General features: G+C 44.0%; 1 long non-coding RNA gene across 3 annotated transcripts; it reads right to left on the bottom strand.

The window, feature by feature from the left end:
• Positions 1-988: 988 nt before the first annotated feature.
• Positions 989-8,248, bottom strand: LOC122377108. Of its 3 annotated transcripts, XR_006255783.1 has the most exons (6): positions 7,936-7,953; positions 7,638-7,823; positions 5,174-5,236; positions 3,223-3,279; positions 2,465-2,547; positions 989-1,489 (listed from the first exon to the last, which is right to left on the bottom strand). It is a non-coding gene; the product is annotated as an uncharacterized LOC122377108 (long non-coding RNA). The 3 variants fall into 3 exon arrangements; XR_006255781.1 differs by having other exon boundaries at positions 1,002-1,489; positions 7,638-8,248; XR_006255782.1 differs by lacking the exon at positions 989-1,489 and adding an exon at positions 1,551-1,653 and having other exon boundaries at positions 7,638-8,248.
• Positions 8,249-10,523: the final 2,275 nt, after the last annotated feature.

Consider the following 10,523-nt stretch of genomic DNA (forward strand, 5'->3'; position numbering starts at 1 on the left):
AAGCGCGCCAAAAATAATGAGAAAATCACTTCAGTCACTTTTTGGTCAGGTCAAAGGTCAGGTCAAACTTCAAAGGTCAGGTCACCAGAGGTCATTGAAGTCAAAATTTCGCCGATTTTCAGGTCGAATGTCGACAATTTCCAAAATGCCAAAGCATAACTCGGGAAGCAATAGAGCGCCGCGGAAAAGCGCATTCGATAGCCCTATTAGCGCCATTTCTGAGTAATTCTCTCAGATTTGACCTAGCGTCAACGGTTTTGCCTGCAGGGGGCAAAAACTGCCAAAATAGCCTATTTTTTTTCGGAAACAGTTTTTCTGTAATAACTTTTGACCCAAGCTTTGCACTAGCTTACTTTTACCGGCATCGTGTTCCTCTCGTCAAGCGCATCGAATGAACCATAATTTGACCTTGGAAGGTCAACTTGAAAATTTGACCTCAGGTCAAGGTCATGACCTGACCGGAAAGGGTCATGTTGCATATCAGTCGATCCGTATCGTCGAGCTGAACACATCTAAGGCGTTTTCATCGCCCTATCATGCTTCTATCAAAAGTTATTCGCGAAAAACTGTTAGATACCATTCGTGACCTGAGATGACCTCAAGGGCATAAACAGGGGTCATGGATACCATTTTAATGCTCAGTGTGTCTAAGTTCCTTGTAATTCAGTGTTCGGTAGTGTTTATAATGGCTTTCGTCCAAAAGAGGCGCCTTTCAATTTTCTCCCATTGACTTATGATGGGGAGGTCGCAAAATTGACCTGACCTTAGGTCACCGATATCAAAATTCCGAGATATACATTTTATACATACTACTGATCTTAGGAATCGCTGAAAGTTTCAAAGCGATGGGTCACTCGGTGTAGCTGTGGCAGACATTGAAACTTTTTATGAGGTGAGGTCACTTCAAGTGATTTGGTGACCTGACCTTGAACGACCTTGGTCTGAAATTTTTACATGTGTAGAATTGATGTATGATAAGGTGTGCCAAAAACGGCGGCGATATTCGCGAAAAACCACAGGGGGGAGGGGTGTTCAAACACCCCCCTTGTACATACACAATCACAAGGCACAAATATAGGTACACAGTACACACACGGCAATTAATGATTTTGGTTTTAGGGGCACCCGACTGCCACATCATTTGGCTCATATGACACGCAATGGGCAGACCAGTCACACGCCCTGGGGAAACCACCCACTGACTTTCGCAGCGTTCAAGAAAACAAAATCGCATCATAAATTGATGTAGAAAGCTCTTATAAAGGATGGAGTCCATCAAAAACCAAACATGGGATAAAGCACAACAAAACAAGCAACGACTGAAAAATTAAACGCTCTTTTAAGTCACAATTGCATGCACCTAAACCCAATAAAAAACACAAGCCGTAGATTTGTTTAGCTAACTGGAATGCATAATGTATGGCTCTTACCGTGGTACTTTTGAAGGATCACAGGATTCAGGTTCTGCGCTGGCTCCCACGTAGGCATCCTTTGGAAAAGGAAAGGATGTCAGAAGGCCAGCTTAACAAAAAAACAAAAAAAAACAATCAAGTAGAAGTGGATTATCTTTGGAAGCTAGATGGCTTCTTTCTCGCGGCGTCGCACCGTAAATGTTCCATGTCACCGGTATCTCGGGATCTTTAGCCCCATTCCCTGCGAGTGGGGAAAGATTCCGTCATCCTCAGGTTTTCAATGGAATCCTCCATGGCAAGACCCCTAGCACAAATGCAAAACACAACCTTCGGCCCGCGACACCCAAACAAGGCGTCGCCCTTAGGTAGTTGAATTATGTCGCGAGTGTGTGCGTGAAATAAAATAATGTGAGTGAATTATTTCAATTCTAAACCCATAAATTTCGACCAGTTAACATGCTAAAGAATGTCTTTTATTCACTACTGGTTAGGCAGAATGCAGTTTCTGTAGTTTTAAAAGGAACCTAATCAATAAAAATAACTGATTTAACGTAAAAGCATATCAATGTCCTTTTCACAATGACGTTTCCAACGGGTTCAGAGGCCTATTCGGTGATTCCCAAACCAAGGAATGAATGACCCTAGCCATCAGACCGATCAATGAATCGTTTTCTTTTTTAACCCTAGTGCACACAAAGTGTCGAGGCTACCCGCATCGACACAATATACTGCATATGTTGAAACAGGGGCCAAGAAAGACCATGCTATTACTGCGATAACCACCAGGACATTCCAGCAGGATGACGCAACCAAACGCCCACTTTGAACAACCATGGAAAGAACCAGAAGGCCTGGTCCCTTTATCTCAAGAGCCAGCGGTCCCACCGCATTCCCGGGAATAGATACAAGTACATGATACGATGAAGTCTGCACACCAACGGAATTCATGAGAAAATATGCAAAAACAAAATTGTTTGTCCAATCGGTCACTAAGATATTGAAGGTGTCCCACTTCTCCCGCGTCCCAGTTATCCCCACTCTCCAACGCTTACCTGAAACCTTGCCACTTGATGAGGTACATCATGTTGCCGTCTTTCCACTGGTGGGCTAATATTCTTTCCACAAAATAGAGATCCTGAAAAAATCGATTCCGTCAATTACCTTTTCTTCAATTTAGCTTAACTAATTGGTAAGTTCGCCCCCCCCCCCCTCCACGTGTTCCTAATGCACTGTTAGCTTTAGTGTTCAGCCTGCAAAAAGAGGCTGATGATAGGTAATAGTGGCGCGTCGTCTTATCGATATCAGCTATATAAAAGAGAAGTTAAAAACTAATCTTTCAAAATCCGAAATTAAATCGTAATTGTTGATGAAACATTTTGCCTTATTTTGCTCAAGGCAACATTTGGCCATCAATCATAACTTGGCCGTTTTATCTGTAACTTGGCTCATTACTAATTGCTTAGATTATAACCGATTAAGAGCAAGTACGCAGGAGAAATTAAACATTACGTTCAATACAATTTTAGCGTCTCTTTAAATTAATACCACAAGAGATAGTCCCGACCAGACACACAAGTAGGTGCAAGTGAGGCGCCATTGCATATTGTGTAGGCGCTACCTGGCTGCTTCCGCGGGACTTATCCCTTTAATAATGCCCTCAGTAAAAGTTGTATCAGCAAACCAGGTTTGACCCACAGTAAACCTTCATGAAATTGTCTGCTAGCTAAGCATTAACAAAATGAGAAACAATTGTGGTGCTTACGAAATATGAATAATGTCTTTCGCATATGGATACTGAACGAACACTTACCTGAACAGTTTTCGCCACTTTCCTCCTTCGTCCAGAAGTAACAGCTGCTGGTCGCTTCTAAAAAAAAAAGAAATATTACCTCACTTCAATTGACACACCATGATTTAAAAAAAAAATAGAAGGGTTATCATGGTAACACGCAATTCATCATTCATAATTCGGGTAGAAAGGAATGATTAATTCATTTACATGCGCCCCCTTAACCTGCGCCCTGCTGGGGGGGGGGGGTGTTTGAACACCCCCCTTATGGTTTTTCGCAAATATCTCAAAAACGGCGCTCGTTTTTTGTACGCCTTATCACACATCAATTCTACACATGTTGTGAAAATTTCAGACCAAGGTCATTCAAGGTCAGGTCACCAGGTCACTTGAAGTGACCTCACCTCATAGTTTCAATGTCTGTCATAGCTACACCGAGTGACCGATCGCTTTGAAACTTTCAGAGATTGCTAAGAGCAATAGCATGTACAAAATGCATATTTCAGAATTTTGATATCGATGACCTAAGGTCAGGTCAATTTTGCGACCTCCCCATTATAAGTCAATGGGAGAAAATTGAAATGCGCCTCTTTTGGACGAAAGACATTATAAACACTCCCAAACACTGAATTACAAGTAATTTATACACACTGAACATGAAAATGGTGTCCATGACCCCTGTTTATGCCCTGAGGTCATCTTAGGTCACGAATGGCATCAACAGTTTTTCGCAAATTACTTTTGATAGAGGCATGCTAGAGCGATAAAAACGCCTTAGATGTGTTCAGCTCGACGATACGGATCAACTGATATGCAACATGACACTTTCCGGTCAGGTCATGACCTTGACCTGATGTCAAATTTTCAAGTTGACCTTTCAAGGTCAAGTTATAGTTCATTCGATGCGTCTTGACGAGAGGAACACGATGTCGGTAAAAGTAAGCTCGTACAAGGCTTGGGTAAAAAATCATTGCAGAAAAACTGTTTCCGAAAAAATCGGCTATTTTGCAGTTTTTGCCCCCTGCATGCAAAACCGTTGACGTTAGGTCAAATCTGAGAGAATTATTCAGAAAGGGCGTTAATAGGGCTATCGAATGCGCTTTTCCGCGGCGCTTTACCTCTATTGGTTCCCGAGTTATGCGTTGGCTTCATGGAAATTGTCGACATTCGACCTGGAAATCGGCGAAATTTTGCCTTCAATGACCTCTGGTGACCTGACCTTTGATTTGACCAAAAAATTGACCGTAGTGATTTCGTCATTATTTTTGGCGCTCTTTCGAACGCCGCCTTCCGCGTATCGCTACGTGGCCCAGGAGCCGAGTTAGAAGGGGAGGGGTGTTCAAACACCCCCCCCCCCCCAGCAGGGCGTGGAAATCCAGGACCCCCAGCCGGGCGCGGGTTAATGTAACTCACTCACTCACTCACTCACTCATTCACTCCCACTAATCCGCGCCGAGCCGGGAAGGGGCGTCTGGACCAGTCTGGACGGCCAACCCGTATTTTTTCTGAGCTGAGCGGAAAATTACCGTGCGTAGCGCCGCCAAACTTTGCCTACGTTTTCGGCCGTTCCTCTCAACAAAAGTTAGTTTTACTATCCTGTGTTAGTTAGTTTGTTAGTGTTGGTTACCCTGTGATGATCTACTCGCATCACCTTGAATTTAAAAATCAATTTTCTGTCCTTCACATACGTCTCGAAAGGGAAGGGAAATAATTAACAGCTCAAAGAACAATGGGTCTTTTATACGCGCAACGAAGGAGAATGATGGTTAACCCTACTTCCCCATTCCCACTTTAATTTAAGGACATATTTCTAACTTTTGAGGCAGTGAAACTGCCTCTCACGATTCACAGGCACGGCAGAAGTAACTCAATACAGAATGGTTCTTTCGAAATAAATATTACTTTATTTATTTGGATATGGAGATTGTTAAATGCAGACACATAAAACAGATTGGATGACCCCACATCTTACCTTGCGTACATTAGTACCAGACAGCATCTTGGACTATCAAAGTGGCCTGAACATCCAAGCTACCTGAAAAGAAAGCCTGCATGTAAGATAGCTAACAAGTCACCTGGAAAGAAAGCCTGTATGGTGAGATTTTTCTGTAAGCATTTATCTTTCTTTAGCCGCTTTTAGTAACTAAGGCAGAAAGAAGACAATCTGTATGGCCAACGGGCATGCAGCAGGTGACTCATAATTTTTGTTGCCACTGCAATTTTCCAACAACGAATTGAATTAAAAGGTCAAGAAAAATAGACTTTCAAACAAGGTATTAACGGTTCCTAGTACAATGCACTCTAGAGCTGGCCTTTACTCCTCACTTGAAAACCTTACATTGTTGACCTTCTCAACAACACACTTAGGTATATAGGTACCATTATATTTTATGAGGCAACTGGCATTATGCCTTCAATCGCTACATTTAAATGGCTGAGATGTGTGCAATTTGCAGTGTTATACACAAATGATGCTAAAAGGTCAGTTGTATGGTTGAGTACGGCATGTTGGGCAACTTAAAAAATAAAAAAAACTGGGCAAAGGACACCGCTGTATACAGTATACACCCTTAAACCATATTCCGGGCGGGCTCTGAAAGGTAAGATTCCGGGCAGGCAGGGCAGGCTTATCAGCCCCCCGTTATTTCTCGAAAACCACGCATCGACGCAGCAAACGGCGTTTGATAGGTCGGTCAAAGAGCTACAACTTTTAAATAAAAATGCGTCAGGTCAATATTGAGGTCACCAGAGGTCATAAAAATAAAATGTTATTGAAATAGTAACCTAAGTATAGTAGATAAAACTTTTGAATAAAGACATAAAATTGACACCATTGTGCTTCTCTTGTCGAGGCGATTCGAAACAAATACTTGATGACCTTCATTAAGGCCAATTTAAAACTTGACCTCTGGTGGGGGAGAGGTCATGACCCAATAGGGGCGGGGTTGATACGTCACGTTGTATAGCAAACGACGCGTGACTTGGCAAGGCAAGCAGTTTGGTGCCACTTACATGTCTTTAGCGCCAATTTATCATGGTTTATTGACAAGCAACTATTGATGACCTCGCACGAACTCAGATGACCTTTTCCTGTCTCTGTCAGTAAATGATACCTGGATCGTCATAGATGATTCAATATGTCAAAATCCTGAAAGACTTGAGTGGTTTTGACTCGTTTCCACAAAGCGGTGCGCATTTCAAATTTATCCATAGGCTTGTAATGTAAAGATAATGAATCTGACCTGACCTTACCTCAGGTCATAGATATACAAATTCTGAGATATACAAAATGGACATAACGGTAGGTCATTGGGGGACCCACCCATAAGTTAAGGTCATAAGGCCAAAGTGGGTCTTAATTTCATTAAAGGTGACCCATAAGATAACAAAATGCTAAAACTGAGCTGAAAACCATTTGGGATTGAGAGACTCTTCAAGCTTTGGCCTATTGACAATACACTAAGAGGTCATGACCATAAAATGTCTTTGAATGACCTAGTTAGGCGCGGGAACCGGGGGGGCTAGCGGGGGCTGAGCCCCTCCAACTTTTCGGCTGGGGGGCTCATTATGTATTTGAGCCCCCCCCCCCTCCTCACAGCTGGAGGAATCAAAATCGGAAATCTACCAACATAATTTCATAGATTCATACAGAGGCACAGGAACCGGGGGAGGGGGCAGTGAGGGAAGCTTGCCCCCACAACTCTGGGGCCGTGGGAGCAGTGCCCCACAACTTTTCATGAGACCAGGAACTATTAGGGCAGCTTGTCCTCCCCAAATTAGGGGTAAAGTTAGAAGGGCTCAGCCCCCGCTAGCCCCCGGTTCCCGCGCCCGGCGCCACTGCCCAAAACCTACACTTATAAACATGGTGTTTTCCCCTAAACTGGATTCAGATTGGGATCCTGAACACAAGTACATACTTCAAACAGGTTAGTGCACAATGTAGGGCAGCCCTGCATTTTGTTGAATTGATCCGGAGCCAGAGTACCTACATCATTAATTGACCCCGAGGCCTGAGATCTTGTAAAGAAATAGCAAGTAGCGGCTAGCCACATTTCAAGGGTAGTCGTAAAGCAGGCGTAACACTTCTTTTAGCAACCAAGGAGAGGTGCTGTAGGTTAGGTTGTAGGTTGTAGGTTTTAGGTGGTAGGTTTTAGGTTTTAGGTTGTAGGTTTTAGGTTGTAGGTTTTAGGTTGTAGGTTTTAGGTTGTAGGTTGTACTGGTTAGGTCAGGTTTGGTTAGGTTTGGTTAGGTCTATTTTGGTTTGGTTTGATTAGAAAGCATCTCTGGGTATAGTGACCATCCGGCCCCGCTCCTTGGTTGCAAAAAGAAGTTGAAGTGTGACGCCTGCAAGTCCGGCCCAAACAATCGCATGGCAAATCGGTACTCTGCAATACCAGTATCCAACAAATAGATGTCTACAAATAATTTCCACTTACCTCACAGACTTCAAAAAGCTCCCAGCACAAAAAAAACACAAATTAGTACCACCCAAAGCTTTATCTCTTCCAAATCCCAACACTGACACCGCCACGTGGTGAGCCGTGCCGCGCCGATAACACCGCAACAAAAAACAGTGTTGTTGCAACTACACAAAACTTCATCATACTCTAATTCACGGGTTTCTAAGATACATAATATAATTAATTTATTTTTACACTTTTTTAAAAATAAAACAAACGTCTATTTTGATCGCTTCACATTCCACAGACCACACTATAAATCATATCATGTTACGTTTTTGCTGCATGCCCGCGCTAGCCCGCGCTGATCAAGGCGTGCGTTTCCGAGCTTCAACACAGAGCCAGCCGATGGTGGCGCCGTCTGTGGCAGATATTGGAACTACGAACCATCAAATTTTTTAGTTTAGAGATAGATGGCGCCTAAGGTGGACAATTTTTGAGTCCACCGAAACAGACTTGTTCTTTCGGATACGTTTACGTCCAGCTAAAAGGTGTTCTGTGCGTTTATTTTTACGTGGACTTTTTGGGTCCACCAAAACAGAATGTCCACAGTAAATCAGAAAAAAATCTTGAAAAGTCCACCTAAACCAGAATTTGGAAAGCAGGTTCTGACTTCCATATCCGAGTCGTGCATGGCTTTTGACGATCGTCGGCCGATAGGGGATCCAGCCGACGCTACTGAGGCCACAGCGCTGGACATCACTTCACCAAAGGACCAGGGCTCTCTGGGTGGCGCTGCCAGCCAGTCGATGTATGTTGTCTGAGCTAGTTACCCGGCGCGCCGCCCGTGGCGTCTCCTGTCTCTATGTATCTCTGAGTCTGATGCATGATGAGGGCACTGCAGTGACCGGACCGTCGTGACATGGGCAGGCGAGCGTCCAATGTGCTGCAGACGTGATATTATCAGAGACTGAGCTGCCAGTCTCACTGTGGAACGTCAGGTGGAGGGAGGTGACAGGTCCGTGAGATGGACAGACGGCAGGAGACGGGGAGATAATCGCAGAGACGGAGAGGCAGCCATGGAGGCGATGACTATGAGATGCGGTATACGACAGCCATTGAGGTAGAATTGAATATAATTGTGAAATTTAAGGGCTGATGAAAACACATGCTGATAAAGCAGCAAGTGCAATGTAGATTTAAAAAAGGGCGTGAGAGACTTGGGACAAGAACAGAGGGATAAAATATGGCATATCCGGACATGGCAGAGTGGATACTGCAAATTCATCGGCAGAATTGGCGATAGTATTAACATGTAGCCCGCTGTCTGGCAGCAAAGTTAAAAACTGCCGTGACAGCAGTAAGAAACTGGAAACACGTGCGAGAAAATGCTACGGGATGCAAACATGCCTCCATGAGCTGTTTTTAACTCTATTGACATTCTCTACGCAGCCGCCCGTCTTTTTATCAGTCTAGCTCGGCGCCAGTAGTCTGGATATCAAACGGGCGAGTTTTCATCGTGTCACCGCCAATGTTCGGCAGCACTTGTCAGTTCTCGTTTCAAATCCGTATTTTATTTACTTGCTGCTAGTAATAAAAACGCAATCACGCCTTTATTTTTTAGTAATTGAGTAAGGAATGCTGCTTACTCAATAAGCGGCCGTAAAAAAGGAATTCATTCACATGTGTTCATGGATAAGTGAGTGGAGCGGACATCCCCAATTGTGACATCCCTGAAGTCCACCGGACCCCACCAGCCCTCCGTCCACTGCTGAGTGCACACTGCACATTGCACACTGCACTGAGTGCACAGTGCACACTGCACACTGCCCACTGCACTGAGTGCACAGTGTGCATCACCGGCCGCGACGGCGCGTTTCTCGCGCGACAGACGGGGTCGCCAGCCGAGGGGTCACAGCCGCCCCGATGACGGCAGGATGACGGTGTGATGACGGCGCGATGACGGCCCTGATGACGCCGCGCCTCTCGGCGACATCCGGTGGCGATGAAGGGTAGGGAGAGGGACTGTGAGTCATTGGAACGTCGGTATCAGTAGGCTAGGATGCAGACGCGAACCGCCGGGATAAGGGATATCAGAGACGGATGATACCCGATGCATCATATAAATAATGAACGGCTTGGAGAAGGGGTAGTCGATAAGAGCTTTCAGATATCATTTTTACTTTGATAAGTTTTAAAAACATTTATATCCATTGTTTCCTGCAGTTGGGATCATATTTAAAAATTGAAAAATGAGTTAGAGATGAGAGGGTTCTATGTTGAATCCATGAATATTTGGATGTAAAAGGGAAAGACAATTTCAACCATGAGAAAGCTTGAAGACAAAGCATGTCCAGCGTCTTCATTTTCATCTCAAAGTCGCATTTTATCCGTCAGTGGAGCCGAAGATACGACAGGAGTTCTAGTTGGAGCCGGCAAAATAAATGTGGCGCCTCGATTCAACATGCAGGCATGGGAATGGTGCTAAAAGTGCAAAAACATTTTCCTTTCACTATAAACATAAGAATGTATTCTGGTACTTTGAAATGATGGCATTTTCAACACTACAGACATTTAGCCAGACATAGTTGACAAACGACCCACCAATTGCCAATTGAAAGTAAGCGCTATATGATTTGTCATTCAATCAGATTCTGAGAAATAAAAGCTACCGCCGACACGTAATAAATCCACTGAAATTCAAAAGAATATGACGCCATCGATCAACTCCTTTGACATGAGCTGGTGTCATGGCATTGTGAGGTATGACATGCATGATATTCACGGATAACGTCATCTTTCATACGTTATGAATATTGCATAGCTTATAAGGAAACAATCAATAAGCAGAACACCACACCCCAAATGTCTATTGGGATGAATTTGTTTGTTTATTGTTGGACACTCGTTGTTGAGACCAAC

Source organism: Amphibalanus amphitrite, unplaced genomic scaffold (genome assembly GCF_019059575.1).
Source record: "Amphibalanus amphitrite isolate SeventyFive unplaced genomic scaffold, NRLGWU_Aamphi_draft 002519F_arrow, whole genome shotgun sequence".
Taxonomy (NCBI): domain Eukaryota; kingdom Metazoa; phylum Arthropoda; class Thecostraca; order Balanomorpha; family Balanidae; genus Amphibalanus; species Amphibalanus amphitrite.